The following is a 19543-nucleotide window of genomic DNA, read 5'->3' on the forward strand; positions in this document are numbered from 1 at the left end:
TTCCTGTTTAGATGACCCGTCCATTGATATATGTGGGTTGTTATAGTCCCCTACTATTATTATATTATCATTGATTAGGTCCTTTACATTTATTATCTGTTATGCATTCGGGTGCTTCTAAGTGTTGGGTGCATAATATTTACAAATGTTATATCTTCTTGTTGGATTGCCCCCTTTATTATTATATACCATTCTTCTTTGTCTCTTGTTACAATCTTTGGTTTAATGTTTTTATCCATTCTGTCATGCTACGTCGTTTGATTGGAGCAATTAGTCCATTTACATTTAAAATGATTATTGGTAATATGCATTTATTGCCATTTACTTGTTTTGCGGTTGTTGCTGAAGATCTTTTCTGATTATCTTTAGTGATATGTTTGGATTTCTTTCTCTTTATTCTTTGCATATTTATTTGTGGTTTTTGATATATGGTTGCCATTAGATTTATATATAACCTCTTATGAATATAGTAGTCTGTATTAAATTGATGGTTGTTTAAGTTTAAACCCAACCTTTTCTCCTCCCCACATTTTAGGAATATGTTATACTTTATATCCTTTTGTGTGTGTGTGTGTGTGTGTGTGTGTGTGTGTGTGTGTGTGTGAGTTCCTTGACTAATTTTTTAAATTTTTTTTTTCAACGTTTTTTTATTTATTTTTGGGACAGAGAGAGACAGAGCATGAACGGGGGAGGGGCAGAGAGAGAGGGAGACACAGAATCAGAAACAGGCTCCAGGCTCTGAGCCATCAGCCCAGAGCCTGACGCGGGGCTCAAACTCACGGACCGCGAGATCGTGACCTGGCTGAAGTCGGACGCTTAACCGACTGCGCCACCCAGGTGCCCCTAATTTTTTAAAAGAAATATTCATTTTTACTGCTTTTTTGTTTCCTACCTTTATAGTATCACTTTTGGTCTCTCCTTTCTACTAAGAAAGTCCCCTTGAGTATTTCTCACAGGGCTGATTTAGTGGACATGAACTCTTTTCCTTTTGGTTTGCCTGGGAAACTCTTTATCTCTCCTATTTTGAATGATATTTGTGTTAGATAGAGTATTTTTGACTACAGATTTTTCCTATTCAGCACTCTGAATATATTGTGCTACTCCCTTCTTGCTTGCTAAGTTTCTGTTGAGAGGTAACTTCTAGTCCATTGTGAAAATTCTATTGACATTTTAAAAGAATGCATATGTTGTTTTAGAAACACAGCAATTTATATCTGAATTAATAATTTTAAGTCTCTTTACATTTAAATATTTTTTCATAAACTTAGTCGTGTATAGAGAAAGGTAAATTAAGAGTTTATATTTGCCCTGAAATGGAAGCAAACCAAGTGTCCATCAACTGATGAATGGGTAAATAAAATATGATACATCTACACAATGGAATATTTTTCAACATTTCTTTAAAAATGAAGTACTGGTACATGCTACAACATGAATACATCTTGAAATTAATACATTAGGTGAAAGAAGTCAGTCACAAAGGACAACAAACCAATGATTTCATTTATGTAAAATGTCAAAAATAAGCAAATCCAGAGACACAGAAGATTAGAAGTTTCTCTAGTATTTATTTCCCCAGACAGAGACAGCGAGAGTGACTGCTAATAGGTTCAATTTCTTCTGAGGTAATAAAAATGTTATGAAACTGATTGTGATGATGAATGCACAACGTTGTAAACAAAAAGCCATTGAACTGGATACTTTAAATTAAATAGGTCAATTATTTATGGTATGTCAATTATATCTCAATAGAGGAGTCATGGAAAAAATCTTGTATGTTCCTATTGTACTTTTTTTTTTTTTTTCAACGTTTATTTATTTTTGGGACAGAGAGAGACAGAGCATGAACAGGGGAGGGGCAGAGAGAGAGGGAGACACAGAATCGGAAACAGGCTCCAGGCTCTGAGCCATCAGCCCAGAGCCCGACGCGGGGCTCGAACTCACGGACCGCGAGATCGTGACCTGGCTGAAGTCGGACGCTTAACCGACTGCGCCACCCAGGCGCCCCCCTATTGTACTTTTTAAATTGACATATAACATTGTGTAAATTTAAGGTGTACAACATGTTGATTTGATACATTTATATATTATGATATGATTGCCATTGTAGCAATAACTAGCACCTCTATTATATCGCATAATTATGATTTCTTTCTAGTGGTTGTAATAATTAAGATCTAGTCTTGCAAGAAGTTTGATGCTTATGATATTTATTATATTATATATTATATATTATATATTATATATTATATTTATTATATTGTATATTATGATATGTCATAATATTGTTTATATTCACTATCCTGTGCATTAAATCTCTAAGACTTATTTATTTATTACTTATTGCAAGTTTATACGCTTAAGCAATATCCATTCTATCTCTCCAACTCCCATCCCCTTGTAGCCTTTATTTTACTCTGCTTTTCTGAATTCAGCTTTTTTTTTAGATTGCACATATAAGTAATATCTATGATATAAGTAATATCTATGATATAATAAGTAATATCATAGAGGGTTTGTCTTTCTCTGATTTATCTTAGCATAATGTCCTCAAGGGAGATCCATAATGTTGTAAATGGCAGGATATCCTTTCTCCTTACTGAATAAAATTCCATTGTGTGTGTGTGTGTGTGTGTGTGTACACAAACATATATTCATATCATAATATATATGGTGATAGGCACTTAGGTTGATTCCAAATTTTGGTTATTGTGAATAATGCCATAATAAACAAGTGAGTGCACATATCTCTTTGATACCTTGTTTTCATTTCCTTTGGTTACAAACTCAGATGTGGAATTACTGGGTCATATAGTAGTAAGAAAAAATGCATTTTGATGTATTACATAGTCCTACTTGTTGATTTTTGCTTTCATTGTTTGTGCTATCCAAAAAGTTATTGCCATATCTAAAAAAATTATTGCCAAGACCAATGTCATATCCAAAAAATTATTGCCAAGAACAATGTCAAGGAACTCCTTAAGGAGTTTCAAGTATTAGGTCTGTTTTTGATCCATTTCAAGTTAACTTTTGTGAATAATGAAAGATAGGGGTCCAATTTTTATATGTGTTTCTCCTGTTTGGTCAGTACCATTTGTTGAGGAGATTATTCTTTCTGCATTGGGTATTTTGGCTCCCTTGCCAAATATTAGTTGGCTATATATTCAAGGGTTTAATTCTTGGCTCTCTATTCTGCTCTGTTGCTCCATGTCTACTTTTATGCCCTTACTATACTTTTTACATTAGTGTAGGTTTGTAGGAGAGTGTGAAATCAGAAATGTGATGCCTCTGGTTTTGTCCTTCTTTCCCAGGATTGCTTTGTCTATTGGGGATCTTTTGTGGCTCCACAAAAATTTTGAATATTTTTCTGTTTCTGTGTACCACTGTGTACCACTGGAATTTGATAGACATTGTTTTGAATCTATACTTGGTTGAGTACTATGGACATTTTAACAATATTCATTTTTCTGACCCATGGATGTCTTTCCATTTGTATCTTTTTGGATTTCTTTCAACAAATCCTTCCAGTTTTTATTGTATGCATCTTTTACTTCCTTAGTTAAATTTTTCTGAGGTATTTTATTGTATTGATGGTATAGTGAATGAATAGTTATATAGTTAGTATTTAGTTTATTTATAGTTTTCTCTTGCAGATGTTTCATTATTAGTGTGTAGAAATGCAACTGGTTTCTGTATATTGATATTATGTCCTGCAACTTTACTAAACTTGTTGATTAGTTCTAATAGTTTTTTGATTGGGTTTTGGGATTTTATACATATATATAAAATCATATCATTTGAAAATAATGACAAATTTACTTCCTTTCCAGTTTGAATGGCTTTCTTTTTCTTGCCTAATTGCTCTGACTAGGACTTCCAATATTGTTTTGAATAAGAATGGGGAGGTTGAACATCCTTGTTCCTGATCTCACTAGAAAAGCTGTCAGCTTTTCACCATTGAATATAATGTTAATTGTGTGTTTGTCACAAATGGCCTTTATTATATGGAGGTATGTTCCTTCTATAGCTAGGGGACTTTTTCCATGAAAGGGTGTTCTATCTTTTCAAATACTTTTCTGCAGCTATTGAGATGATGGTGGGATTTTTTTAAATATTTCATTTCATTGATGTGATGTATGACATTTATTGTTTTGTATAGATGTAGAACCATAATCTCACATCCTTGAAATAAATCCCACTTGGTCAAGGTATATAATCCTTTTAATGGGTTCTTGAATTGAGTGTTCTTATTCCGTTGAATTTTTGCATCTCTATTCATCAGGGATATAGCTCTGTAGTTTTCTTTTTAGTGTTGTTATCTGGCTTTGGTATAAGGGTAATGTTGGATTCTTAATATGAGTTTGGATGTATTCCCTTCTCTTCAATTTTTTGGAGGAGTTTGAGATGCAGTCATGTTAATGCTTTCTTAAATGTTTGGTGGAATTTGCCAGTGAAGCCATCTGGTCCTGGGGCTTTCTGTATTGGGAAGTTTTTGATTACTTCAAATTCAAATTACTTCAGATTGATTAATTCAATCTCTTTATTTGTTACTGGTATGTTCAGGTTTTGTATTTTTTCCTGATTCAGTCTTGGAAAGTTGTGTATTGCTAGTAACTTTTCCATTTCTCCTAGGTTATCTAATTTATTGGCATATAATTTTTCATAGTATTATCTTATGATCTTATGTATTTCTGTAGTATTAATAGAGTTGTAATGTCTCTTCTTTCATTTCCAGTTTTATTTCAGTCTTTGTTTTTTCTTTTCTTCATTAGCCTAGCTAAAGTTTGCCAAGTGTATCTTTCTGAAAAACCAGCTCTTAGTTTTGTTGAATCTTTCTATTTTTTCCCCCATCTCTAGTTCTTTTATTTCTATCTTATTTTAATTATTTCTAGTATTCAGCCAGCTTTGGGCTTAGTTTTGCTTTTTGTTTGTTTTGCTAGTTCATTGAAGTCTAAAGGTGTTTAAGAAATGTCTAATTTCTCAATATATGCATTTATTGCCGTAAGCTTTCCTCTCAAAACAGCTTTTGTAGCATTCATAGGAGTTAGTATGCTGTGTTTTCATTATTTGAAAAATGTTTAATTTTCCATTTGATTTCTCTTTTGACCTATTGGTTGTTCAGAAGTGTGTTGTTTATACAAATTTAGGATTTTCCAGCTTTTCTTGTTGATTTCTAGTTTCACAACAGTATAATCAGGAAAGATACTTGGTAGAATTTTAATCTTATTAAATTTGCTAAAAGTGTTTTTGTGCTTATCATATGATCTATCCTAGACAATGTTCTTTGTGCACTTGGGAAGAATGTATGTCTTGTTGGATGGAATTTTCTATCTGTTTAGTCCATTTGGTCTAAAGTATGGTTCAATTTTAAGTTTCCCTTTTTTTTGCGGGGGGGGGGGGCTGGGAGGTCTGGATGATCTATACATTACTGCATTATTTATCCATTGAAGTCCCATACTATTATTGTATTATTATTTATTTCTCCCTTCAGAGCTGTTAGTATTTGACTAATGTATTCAGATGATCCAATGTTCAGCATATATACCTTTATAATGTTACATCATCTTATTGTATTGACCCATTTATCATTTTATAATAAACTTCCTCTCTTGTTACTATTTTTGTCTTAAATTCTATTTTGTCTGATATAAGTATGGCTATCCTCACTTTCTATTTTCTTTTGCATTGACTATCTTCTTCTATCCTTTCACTTAGAGCTTGTGTGTCTTTAGAGCTTAAATGAGTCTCTTATAGGCAACACATAGGCTTTTGTTTTGTTTTAAGCTATCCAGCTGCTCTGTGTCTTTTGTTTGGTAAATTCAGTCCATTTGCATTTAGAGTGATAATTGATATGTAAGGACTTAATGCTGCTATCTTATTGATTGCTTTCTGGTTGTTTGTATTTCCTTTTCTTTTCCCTTCTGTTTCTGCCCCTCACTGTAAATTAGTGATATTTCATGGTGGTATGCCCTCTTTCCCTTTTTTAAGTGTTTTGTGAATCTTCTCTAGATTTTTGCCTTGTGGTTACCATTTTTGCTTTGTGATTTATATACATTGTAGATATAGCAGTCCATTTTATGGCAATAGCAACTTATCTTTGTTCACCTATAAAGGCACCACCCTGACTTTCTCCCCTTTTATATTTCTGATGTCATAATTTACCTCCTTTAATGCTGTGGATTCATTGACAAATTACAGTAGCTATAGATATTTTTAGTATTATTTGCCTTTAACCTTTATACTACAGTTAAGTGGTTAATACACCATCCTAATAGAGTTAGTTTCTTAATTCTGTTTTTTACCTTTACCAGTATGTTTTGTACTTTCATATATTTTCATATCTGTAATTACTGTCTTTTCATTTCAGCTTGAAAAACTCCTTTGTAGCATTTCTTGCACTTTTGGTCCAGTGGTAGTGAACATCCTGAGCTTTTGTTTGTCTAGGAAAGCTTTTATTATTCCTACATATCTAAAGTGTAACTTTGCTGGAAAAAATATTCTTGACTGGCAGTTTTTATTTCTCAACACTTGGAATATGTTATTCCATTATCTGCTGGAATGTAAAGTTTCTTCTGAGAAATCTGCTCATAATCTAATTCCTTTTTAGGTTAATTTTATATTTCCATTGCTGCCTTTAAGTTTCTTTCTTTATCATTGAATTTTGATCATTTCATTATACTAGGTGTTGGAGAATGTCTTTTGGCATTGAGAGACCAGGGTGTTCTATTAGCTTTGTGAAGTTGCATTTTCAAGTCCTTCCCCAGGGTTTGGGAAATTTTCCTCCTTTATTTTTATTTATTTTTACAAATTTATTTTATTTTGAGAGAGACAGAAAGCATGAATGGGGGAGGGGCAGAGGGAGAGAGAGAATCCCATACAGTCTCCCTGCTCAGCATAGAACCCAGTGTGGGACTCGGCCTCACAACTGTGAGATCATGACTTGAGCTGAAATCAAGAGTTGGACGTTTAACCAACTGAGCCACCCAAGAGCCCCATCTCTTTTATTTTTTAAATTAAATTCTTTATCTCCTTCTCCCTTTCTTCTCACTCTGGAGCACTAATTATTTTAATATTTGTTTCTGATAAAGCTTGATAATTCTCATAGGCTTTCTTAAATTTATTAAAATCTTGGGTCCCAATCCTCTTCTAATTGTATTATTTCTGTATTCCTATTCCCCAGATCACTTATTCTTTCTTTCTCTGGTCTCCCCTGTAACCAATTCTCTCTATGGCACTCTTCATCTCCTTATTGACTACTTCAACACCAGAATTTGTTTGGTTCTTTTTATAATTATAATTTCTTAGGTGAAGAACTCCTGTTTATTAATTTTATCTCTGATTTCATTGAATTGTCTTTCTAAGTTTTCTTGTACCTCATTGAATGTCTTTGTAACAGCTATTTTAAATCTTTTTCAGTTAGATCTCAAAATCAGTGCTTTTGAGTTCAGTTGCTGGACAATTATTTTCTTTTTGTGATGTCATAGTTTCATGACTGTTTTCATATTGTTTGTAGGTATACACTTCTGCTTTCACATATGAAGTAGCAGATCCCTCCTTAATTAAACTTTTATGTCTTCTTGGGATCTTACAGTTCAATAGGCTGGCTATTAGAAACCTTTCTTTTATGTTTCAGAAGATGGTGCTAGAGCTCAAGGTTGTGTTTTCTCCCTTCCCCACCCACCTTGTCCTATTCTCTGGGCATATACCCTGTCCAGCAGAGATTGCTTTTGTGAATAAATTAGGGAATGTGCAAAAAGAGCCAGCAGCAAAATGGAAAAGGTATAGTTTTAGGGGTGTCCATGAACCTTGTAAAGATATCCTTGAGTGGGATAGTCCAAGATACTTGTGGGAAGACTTCCTGCTAAAGTCCTGAAAAAGATTGCAGGAATATATTCCTTTAATGCCCAAGAGTTTGGCACTTCCTATTTCCTGTGTTGGAAATTGTCCACTCTGTCACTACAAGACAGCTTAGTATTGGTGCAGTATTGCCTTCGGGAAGGGGTGTCTCTGGAAGAGTTTTTCCCTCTTCTCTGTGTCCAAACTCATCTCTCTCTCCTTCCAGTGCAATGCTGGATTCATCACTAAAAGAAGCTGAATTTCTACAAATGCACATGTGAGAGCACGGGAGGGGCAGATATAGAGGCAGGGAGAGACTCTTTTTTTTAAAAAAAAATTTTAATATTTATTTATTTTTGAGAGAGAAAGAGAGACAGAGTGCCAACAGAGGGGCGGAGAGAGAGGGAGACACAGAATCCAAAGCAGGCTTCAGGCTCTGAGCTGTCATCACAGAGCCCGACGTGGGGCTCAAACTCCCAGACCACGAGATCATGACCTGAGCTGAAGTCGGATACTCAACCGACTGAGCCACCCAGGTGCCCCCCCTTTTTTTAAATTTATTTTTATTTTATTTTTTTTAGAGGCAGGGAGAGACTCTTAATCAGGCTCTATACCCAGCCTAAAGCTTAATGTGGGGCTCAATCTCAGGACCATGAGATCATGACCTGGCTGAAACCAAGAGTAGGATTCTTAACCTACTGAGCCACCAAGGTGCCCCTAGTTCTTTTAATATTTAAGAAAAGTTCAATTTCTTAATTTTTTTTTCAATTTTATGCTCTATTTTTATGGAAATTATAATTTTATATAGCAACTTTAGTAATTTGTTATTTGGATAATATCTATACTTCACAAAAAAAGAATAGAAAACAGTACATGGAAAAAAACAATACAATTAGTGTTTTCTTTCCATACCCAAATTCTCTCTTCAAATAACAAGAGCCATTGGGGCGCCTGGGTGGCGCAGTCGGTTAAGCGTCCGACTTCAGCCAGGTCACGATCTCGCGGTCCGTGGGTTCGAGCCCCGCGTCAGGCTCTGGGCTGATGGCTCAGAGCCTGGAGCCTGTTTCCGATTCTGTGTCTCCCTCTCTCTCTGCCCCTCCCCCGTTCATGCTCTGTCTCTCTCTGTCCCAAAAATAAATAAACGTTGAAAAAAAATTAAAAAAAAAAAATAACAAGAGCCAAAACTATTAAATTTTCTGAGTTTGAATAATTGAACATTTAGTTAGATTTTTCAGCACTAAAAAATATTTTTTCATTTCTAGCTATTATACATGAGCAATAATCAGCAAATTTATTGTATCTCCAAACTTCTTTAATTTGTAAGCTACTACTAATTTTTCTGAAGGATATTATTTTTAGATTGTTGGGGCTAAAATATTTAGGTTCTCCTCTATACTTCACGCTCATTTCTGTTTTATTTCTATTGTTGAATATAATTTAATATTCCCTATCAATCTTTTATTAAAAATTTCTCAGTATCTCTTAAATATTAAAGTTTATCATTTAGTAGTTTTCTATAAAAAAGGGCTCATGAAACAGTTTCAGAGATTTGCATGTTAACATATTTTTTTTACTTTTATAATTGAAGTTTATCTGTAGATAGATACATTTTATTGAGAATTTTACAAAAGTATTTCTAGTGTTCTGAAGTTCATTATTTTGTAGAATTTGTTTCCATTACTACCCTCATTTTTCCTTTATCTTTAAATCTCATTGACTTCTAAGCATGTATCACAGTATAGATAAATCTTGTATCATTTTACCTATCATAAGTTATGTTCTTGCCACAACTTATTTTATTTTACTTACTTACAAATCAGATAGTTATTGAGTATCATCAGCATTCTTGGCTTGTAGGTGCTACAAAGATTTTGAATTATTATTTAAAAATATTTTCAATGGGTTTCTTCTGGATTTCGAATCTCACAATTTATTTCTGTTTCATTTTGCTATTATTGCTATCCTTGTTCAAACTTACTTTGTTTGTACATAATTTCTCTTGTGACTTTCTAATTTTGTATATATTTTCATGATTTCTTCTTCACCTCCAACTACTTTCTTGAATCTTCCAATTAATGAATCATCTTTTATTGTCTTTCCATTTATTTCTGTGTTCTTTCATTTTTACCATGTGTTCTTCCACACAAAATTAATACTTCTTTCAGTAATTATGTGGGACACAATTTTCAGTTAATCTTGCGCCATTTTTTTCTGAGGTCTTCAACAATTTTATAATTTGTCTTTCTTTGTAAATATTTTATTATTTTTATTTCTTGGCTAGTTCTGTTTTATATTAATGCTCTTTGAGTAAGATTAAATCCTTTGGTCAACTATTTGTGGAAGGCTTTATGGAGTAGACATGTTAGAACCTAAGACTTTTTCTTTCCGCAAGTGTTTTTGCAAAATAAAGTGCCCTTCGTGGTAGGTGACTGTTCTTTTGGGCCCAATTTCAATTCAAAAAGGAATTCTGCACAGTTTGCTTTTGTAAATACTACCTAGAATATGCAATCTAGATTATCTCTGTCAGCTGGACATTTATTTTCCTACATGTATTTGTATTTTTCTCCATTTATTTTTTATCTGTATGATTTCCAGAAGAAATGGAAAGATGATAACTTATGCAATTAAGCTTGCACATGTGGATGAAGACTGGATCAAGATGTTTTTTTTTTTTTTACTTTTTTTTTAAAGTTTATTTATTTTTGAGACAGAGAGAGACAGAGCATGAACGGGGGAGGGGCAGAGAGAGAGGGAGACACAGAATCAGAAGCTGGCTCCAGGCTCTGAGCCATCAGCCCAGAGACTGACGCGGGGCTCGAACTCACGGACCGTGAGATCGTGACCTGAGCTGAAGTCGGATGCTTAACCGACTGAGCCACCCAGGCGCCCCTGGATCAAGATGTTTAATTCTTCTTACTCTGTAATCCAAATAAGAGAGATTATTAGACACTGCTATTGAAGGAGGTATTTGTCATAATTATTTATGATACTAAATAAAAGAGGAACCGGAGAAAGCTACAGGACTTAGGCATGTTTAGGTTATTAGAAACGGCAGAAGTACAAGAGATAGTATTTAGTATATGAAATAGTGAGAAAGTAGATTCTAAAACTTGCTGATTTATCGCATAAATGTTTACCAGTAACAAAATTTTAGCTGATGTAATAAATGATGTGAACTTGGAAGGAAAATGACAGAAGGAAAACAGAATATGTAAATTAACATAATGCTGAGATGATTTTATTTTATTTATATCTTTATTAGATGGTGTGATCCAGGATACATTTAATAATGTTATTTCATTGTAGGGAGATAGATGATTGTTTATTTTATGTGTAGTAGTTGCTGATTAAATAATTATTTATAGAATGTTGATGAATGTGTTGCTTTGAACCTGTAGAGAGGAGCCTGAGGTTATGATACAGGATTTCATTATTGATTTTATACTATTTAGCAGGTTTATTAATGGCTTGCCAGAATATAAAGAGGACAAAAGATTCTGTATAGTAACTAAGAAGTTATTTGTTCAAATTAGCATTCCAAATGTTTTAAGTTATAAAAAGCCTACTTATGCAAGATGAGTTTAAAAGTGATACACATAGGGGTGCTGGGTGGCTCAGTCAATTGAGCTTCCCATTTTTAATTTTGGCTCAGGTCATGATCTCACAGTTTGTGGTATTGTGCCCTGTGTCATGTGGAGCCTGCTTGGGATCCTCTCTCTGCCCAACCCCTACACCAACTCATGTTCATGCATTCTCTTCTCTCTCTCTCTCTCTCTCTCTCAAACTTAAAAAAAAAGTGACACACATAAATTAAAACATTTTATTTCAAAGTTCAAATAAATTGTTAACAAACTGAACAACAGGTTTGAAAGGTTTGTTGTTTCAAAAATACCTGAAAACCTACTTGAACCTAAACTCTCTATTGAAGGACATGATTTAAGAATTCTTTGTCTATGGGAATGCAAGCTGGTGCAGCCACTCTGGAAAACAGTATGGAGGTTCCTCAAAAAACTAAAAATAGAACTACCCTACAACCCAGCAATTGCACTGCTAGGCATTTATCCACGGGATACAGGTGTGCTGTTTTAAAGGGACAGATGCATCCTCATATTTATAGCAGCACTATCAACAATAGCCAAAGTATGGAAAGAGCCCAAATGTCCATTGATGGATGAATGGATAAAGAAGATGTGGTACATATATATACAATGGAGTAATACTCAGCAATCAAAAGGAATGAAATCTTGCCATTTGCAACTACGTGGATGGAACTGGAGGGTATTATGCTAAGTGAAATTAGTCAGAGAAAGACAAAAATCATATGACTTCACTCATATGAGGACTTTAAGAGACAAAACAGATGAACATAAGGGAAGGGAAATAAAAATAAAAACAGGAAGGGGGACAAAACAGAAGAGACCCATAAATATGGAGAACAAACTGAGGGTTACTGGAGGGGTTGTGGGAGAGGAGATGGGCTAAATGGGTAAGGGGCACTAAGGAATCTACTCCTGAAATCATTGTTGCACTATATGCTAACTAATTTGGATGTAAATTTTATTTTATTTTACTTATTTTTTGTGTTTTTTTTTGGATGTAAATTTTAAAACATAAAAAATAATTTAAAAAAAAGAATTATTAGTCTAAAATTAGATCCAGTTTTCAGTGTAGGGAGATCTTGGTGCACTCTGATGAAAGGAAGTAGGAATCTGTAGGTGGGTATCAACTGACTGGGAATAATCCCATGGTACATGTAATTTATCATACCATATCTGCAGCTATTTTCAAACATGTAAGGGGGAAATAGATTTATTCATTGAAGGGGAATGTGGCTTTGGATCCAGATTCCCAGAAGCTGAAATGTGGTCCCGCTACTTCATACTTGTGTGACTCTAGACCATTTTTTGGGCTTGTCTCTCAAATCCTCACAGGGAAATCTAAACAAATATTGATCCTTATTTCAAAGAGTTTTGATAATTAAATACAAAAGAAATTAGACCAATCTCATACTTAATAAATGCTTAATAAAGGTTAGTTGTATTAATATCTTAGTGTACCTTATTTGAGATTTGAAATCAAGAAGAATAAATACAAAGTTAACTGATTTGGTGAGAAATCTATAAATGCCTTCACGTAGTAATCATATATTATTAATTGAGGAAGACTGGTTTTGTGTTTAGTGCTCAAGTTTATCTTGTGATTTTTATAAGGTTCACAAGAATAAGTTCATACATTCTGAAAAGTATGAATTACAAAATTTACAGTTGTATATTTATGGCAGTTGTATGTTTAGATCGTTGGAGAAACTGTTCTCTTTACATTACCATGGGATTACTTACAGGTCATATTACATTGAAGAATATTTTGATGCTTTGTAATAATGCTTATTAATCTGCATATTTTCTTTATATATACTGCATAAAAAGGTGATGGTCAAAATTTTCAAGTTCTTTAAATTATGTACCCATAGATCTCTGACTTCCCCCATTTCTACTTACCCCATTTATTCACATGTGGATTTTGGTTTCTGGTTTCTTTCTGTATTTCCTTTAACAACTGTGTGGTAGTTTTGAGGGGTGTGTAGTTGTAGTTAGGGAAAGAAGTTTTGGCAGAAATTATTCTAATGTACACTTAAGCTGTTTAATTTCCCATTGGAAGACTATATTTTATGTCCCTAGGGAGTTCAAATTTCTTATTACATTTAGTGCAATGTTGTATTCCATGTGTATAATCATAACTAGGTGTCTACAGTCATCATTTTTTCCTTCTGCTTCCATGAACATGCATTTGCAATCCTCCCACCAAATAGAATTAAGTTGTTTAGACATTTATTTCCGGCATATCTTGCAGAGCAACATCATATTTGATATGCTGTCCCTATAAAAGGATTTGTTTTAGATAGAAATTGTTGTAATATTTTTGACCCAGTTCACCAAAAGAAAATATTTGTTCACAAAACAAGATTTTGCCAAGGTTTAGACAAATGTCCTTGCTTTTAATAAACAGATGGCGCTATTAATTGATGTTCTGTTAAGTCATGCTAATATAGCATCATTTATTATTCAAGTGCCAGATATGTCTCTGACAGATGGAACATCAGTGTTGCTAATATAGGATGATATGAGCATTGCAAGCATGATGCTAACGTGTTAGTTGTGGCATTGGCATTTGGAACCATAGTAGTCATTTTGGCAACACCAGAGGTGCTGTAATAACTGGCTGGGTGTCTGTGGCCAACCAAGCACATGGCTGTCAGTCATATCATTATTTGGAAGGAAGGTATATTCACAACTTTGAAACTGGCCACTGTATATTTCTATTTAAACCCAACTCTGAATTTTGTCAAGTCCATATGCTTTATTCTGTTTGCCTTGTTTTTCATGTAACATTTAAGATAAGAGGACATCTGCTAACTTTGGCTCAGAAAGCTACATGGGCTTACTCTCAGTTATTTTGCTCTTGAAACAATTTTCTACTAAAAAAAAAAAAAAGTTTATTCAGGATGCTGCTGCAGGCCTAGTCAGTCATTTCATATAATTCAATGTGTCTGAAAGATATTTTTTTAATGATTTTTAGTGGGCTTTTCAGAGTTACAATTGCAGGTTGTTTCCTCTAAAATCTCTGAACAAAATGGCCTTAAGCATGCTGCAAGAACAAGCTGCTCTTTGGCATAAGCCATTTGACATTCATCCTACTTCCTGAAACTTGATTCATCTGGACTATGACATCTCACTAAATTTAGCCAGAAGCTAGAGAATTTGCCTTCTAGCATTTTTTTTTTTATTTTTATTGTACCTCTTGGACCTGGATATAGGTTTCTTTATGATCTGATCCTCAGCTTCTGCTGAGGTCTTGTAGACTCTCTTCCCGAGGCATATAAGAGTCCTCTAACATTGTGTTGTAGAATATTCCTTGTGCTTACATAGTGTTGATTCTAACCGACATACATAGAAAAATACTATGTCATGCTTGCTTTATTCTATTTAGTATGTTCATTCTATCTTTGTAAGATTAAAAGTTTAGATTATAAACAAGGGTTTAGCATTTAAAGTTGGGAAACAAAAGAAAAGAAGTCCTATTTTAGCTACCATATTGAATGGCACTGAATTCTATGCCCCACAGTGAATAAGTAAATATGTTGTATTTTTAATGTCTTATGGGGAAAGTTTCTTTTCAAATGAGTGCTAATCCTTTAAAGGTTCATTGTTTTGACTTCAATAAATGTGTTGGAAAACTCAGTAGAAAATAGAAAATACACTCAATGTTTAAAATGTCATACCGGGTATTCTGAAAACATTTTATTAGGAGAATGAAAATCAGGCAAACTATAATGGTTGTTAAATTTTCATTGATTATTTACTGTTTTATATACCTTAAACTTTCTGTATTATAAATGGTTAAAACTGTTCCAAATTAGATTGAAATCATATTTTATAAAAGTTTTACCCTTTATAACAAAAATATTTTAAAATTATTGAAATATATGGTTTTAACATTATTTTTTAACATTTTTAGACATTTGCTTAATTTCCCCACATTACTAGAAATATCAGAATTAAAATTTTATTAATAAATATAATTTATATCAACCCTAAACTTGAGAGGTATGGTAATCTGTTCATCTAAATTTTCTGGAAAAGCATGCCTGACAATTGTTATTTTTGGTAAACATTTGCTTGAAACAGTACAGTATCTGATTTGAGATAGGTGAAGCAGCTGTTTTAGCTTCACAGAAAATGTTGCCAGAAAGAAATTGTGTCCCTAAGGCGTGGGCTGAGTTACAGCTTTAAAAAATTAAATTAGCCCAGCACACGCTTGGCTCCCCTGTTACTTGGCTTCCTTGCACCATGGCCCTCCACCATGGCTTCCTATTTGTTTGGCCCAAACTCTTCTGTAGTTTATTGACAGTAGCATGATAAATCACAGTTTCCACTGGGCACCATACCTGCTCACATGGTCTTAGTCTCTGTAAGGGGGCCAATAGTCATGCCTTCTCAGGAAAGATTGTGAAATTGCTCTTTCAAAAGCTTAGAAATTGATGTTCCATGAAACAAACTCTTCTTAATCCAGGCAGAAATTCTTAGGGACTTGTGACTCTTTCCTGAAAAATGACTACAATCTTGAATCTGAGGTGGTATCCACTCATCTTTGTGTGAGACTCAGGTAGCCATAAATATTTCATGCATGGTGGATATGACAAATATAACTATGGAATTGGGGGATAGGCTTTCTGATTTTTTTTTATTTTTAAAGATATTTTAGGAAAATGTTAATTTCCTAGAACTACATATCCATTTTAAAAATGAAGATAATAAGAAAATATGCTTTGAATCAGAAGCAATTTAATGACATTTCATTTGGTTTTCATTTGTGCCATGGATTTACCTCATTTGTGTGTAGGGAGTATTTTGTTACTTGAATTACATGTAACATATAATTTACCTACCTTGGCTAGTGTCCAATTAAATTTTAATTATACCATGTGTCTTGAATTTATGGATAACTGAAGAACCTATATTCTTTTAGACCATAACACCATCATACGATAAAGTCAAGGTCATGGTGGCTATTTGAAGAGGACTGTTATAAATCACATGGGATATTAATCTAAATTTGATATAAAAGGGGAAAATGAGTAATAGGGTGTCTGTTAAATTGGCTTTAGTGCAAAATCTGCATTGCCACTGTTGAGGAGGAGCAGAATAATTTACCCTTAAACATTAAAAAAAAGTCATGATTCGCTGTTCTATACTACCTAAATAGAAAATATCATATGTATTTAACATTCTACCTATTACTGAGAAGAATAAGAGAATTCATCTTTGACTTATCAAAGCTTTGCTTAAGTATTGGATGCTCAAATTACATGAGCCACATTGTTTCAAAACAGTAAGTTTTCTAGTAGTTTATGCCATTCTTATTGATTCAATCATGCTTTTAATAAATATGAAGAAAGAATTGTATTCCATAGTGACAGTATATCTGATAAATATTTTGAAGAAAAGTGAAATTCTCGTAATTTTAAATGTTAAGAGGTCAGATGAGTGAGAGTCATGGCCACTTTCAATATATTTTTGTACCTCATGGTTTTACTCAGGGCTAATAATGTTATCCAAAGGACATTTGTAGAGTGTACTTTTTGCTCTTTCTTGAGTAGTTTGATTTGTTTTTTCAGTGCTGTCACTAACATAGTAAATCAATGTTACATGACACTTTTCCAGTGGTATATAACATAACTCTTCTTATTTTGTCTAGATTCAGAAGAAAGCTTATAGTAGATGAATCCCTTGCAGCCTGATTCATTTCTAGTATTGATTTCTAAAAGTCTAGAATAGTATGGCAGCATTTCAAGTCATTGAACACTTAAAGAATAATCTGCTTGAATTATTTTTTTATTTATCCTAAAACTTGATACTAAGCAGATCTTACTGATTTCTGGGTTATGAAGGATTTATGAAAGCAGAAGTTAAAGATTTGTTTTCTCTCTAATCTTTTGGTCCTTTCATGATAATTTTTTGCCCTGTGCATGGATATGGACCATGAAAATATAATTAGATATCTGCTGTCAAAAATTATATACTCCAAAAGATCCTTATATTAAATAAAACAAAACTCTTTAAGTTTCTTTTATTTTCACTTTGCAGTGAGAGGAAGGGAACTCTTAGCCATATTACTTCATGTAGTATAGTTTCTTTTTCTTTTTAAAAACTTTAAATGGCATCCTTCACTGAAGAGGTATTTAATACTAAAGTGCAGTAGATGTTCTTAGAATTTTAGTTGAGGTAAGGGTTTCTATATATAATCCAGGAAACAAAGATCAAAATTATAAAACCAACTAGATTAGAAATATTTTTTTTCAGATTTGTTTCTATACTATGTTTACCTTACTGATCATATCACTTTGATTGACATGGCATTTTGAAAATATATATCAAATGATACTATAGCAGGGTATTTCTGTTGTTTAATATTTGATGCAGATCTTCAAATAACGAATTAATTTTTCTGATGATCTCTCAGAGTAACCAGTAAATTCAAAGTTTTACCCCACACCCGGGAAAGTTTTTTGTTTAAGGACAGATTAGAATATAATGTTGCTGACATTTATTGAGTACTCACATTGGGGCAGATTTTGGCTTAGGTACTTCAAATATCTAATTTCATTTAATCCCCAATAGTACTGGAAGGGAAGTAGTATTACTTTTATCATACAGATGAGGAAATAGAAGCCTGGAATGTTTAAATCACTTGCCCAAGCAGTATCATGCAGCTAGTTTGTGGATGAGCTGGAATTTGGGCCCTGATATTTAGGACATTAAGTTCCAAACTTTTTACATTATACCAGACTATGATAAAAATAGGCTTTCAAGTTAGTGCTGCTGTTTCTATTTTTATTTTCAAATTTTGTTTCTTATGTTCAAAATTAAATGACTGACCTTTATCTCTATGAATATTGTCTGCAACAAAGCTGCTAAGAATGTTGTAGCAGGAAAATGACATTTATAAGTTGAATTGTTTTCTACACCCTCCCCAATAATCTATGCATTGGAAAAGAAAACGTCTCACTAATCTAATGAATCACAACGTTATTAATGTTAACCAAAAACAAGGCTTTTGATGAAAAATGACAATTCTTCTTTTGTAATCACGATAAAATGTGCTGTTTGGGGCATTGGTTGAGCTATCATACAAATTGATGTAGTGCTTAGCAATGTAGCACCTGGTGCCACATTTTTCATGTTCAAATCCAGCTCTGTCACTTAATCCTTGATACTGGACATGTTCCTTGAACTTTCTATGCCTCAGTTCCCTCATTTGCAAAGTAGGGATCAAAATGGACTCTCCTCATAAGTTTTGCTTTTGTTTTTTGAGTATTAAAACTTTTATAGAATTTATGTATGAAAAATGCCTTTTCATAGTATATGGCTCAATAATAGACAGCTATTAACTTTTAATGCTATTATCAGCTCAACCGATTCAGCCGAAAGGATTGTGTGTAATGCATTAGTCCATATTGGTTCTATATTGAACATAATATACTTACACAAGAGATTAAATTATATGAATATATATTTGATTTTTATTTTTTGAAATGAAAATATTTAAAATAACAGAATACTGTTTATCCTTAGCTGGAGAAATTTATTTTTCATATACACGACTATGTTTTCTCAGTAATATGGAACATATTTATTCAGATATAACTGGGCAAACAATGGAAGAAACAAGAACGAGATTAAAACATTTTCTCCTCTGAGATCTCAACAGACAATATGCATAGTTAAAAGTAGTCTCGCTGGTGGGGTGAGGGGGGTGCCTTGGTGGCTTAGTCAGTTAGTTAAGCATTTGACTTGGCTCAGGTCATGATCTCATGGCTTGTAATTTTGAGCCCCACATCAGGCTCTGTGCTGACAGCTCAGAGTCTGGAGCCTGCTTCAGATTCTGTGTCTCCCTTTCTTTCTACCCCTCTCCCCCCCCCCCCCCCACACTTACCTCTCCCTCTGACAAAATAAACATTAAAAAAAAAAAGCAGGACAAGGAAGTCCTAAACAGAATAAAAATATTCTCTTACAAACAAATAATTGATCTGAAAATACTTTCATCTTTTGAGTAGGTATAATTAAATATAATAAGAAAATGCATCATCCCAGCTTTTTATTTATTTATTTTTAAAGAGTTTTTTTTTTTTTTTTTTTTTTTTTTTTTT

Source organism: Puma concolor, chromosome C2 (assembly GCF_028749965.1).
Source record: "Puma concolor isolate L17-30 chromosome C2, mPumCon1.1.hap2, whole genome shotgun sequence".
In the NCBI taxonomy this organism is placed as follows: Eukaryota; Metazoa; Chordata; class Mammalia; order Carnivora; family Felidae; genus Puma; species Puma concolor.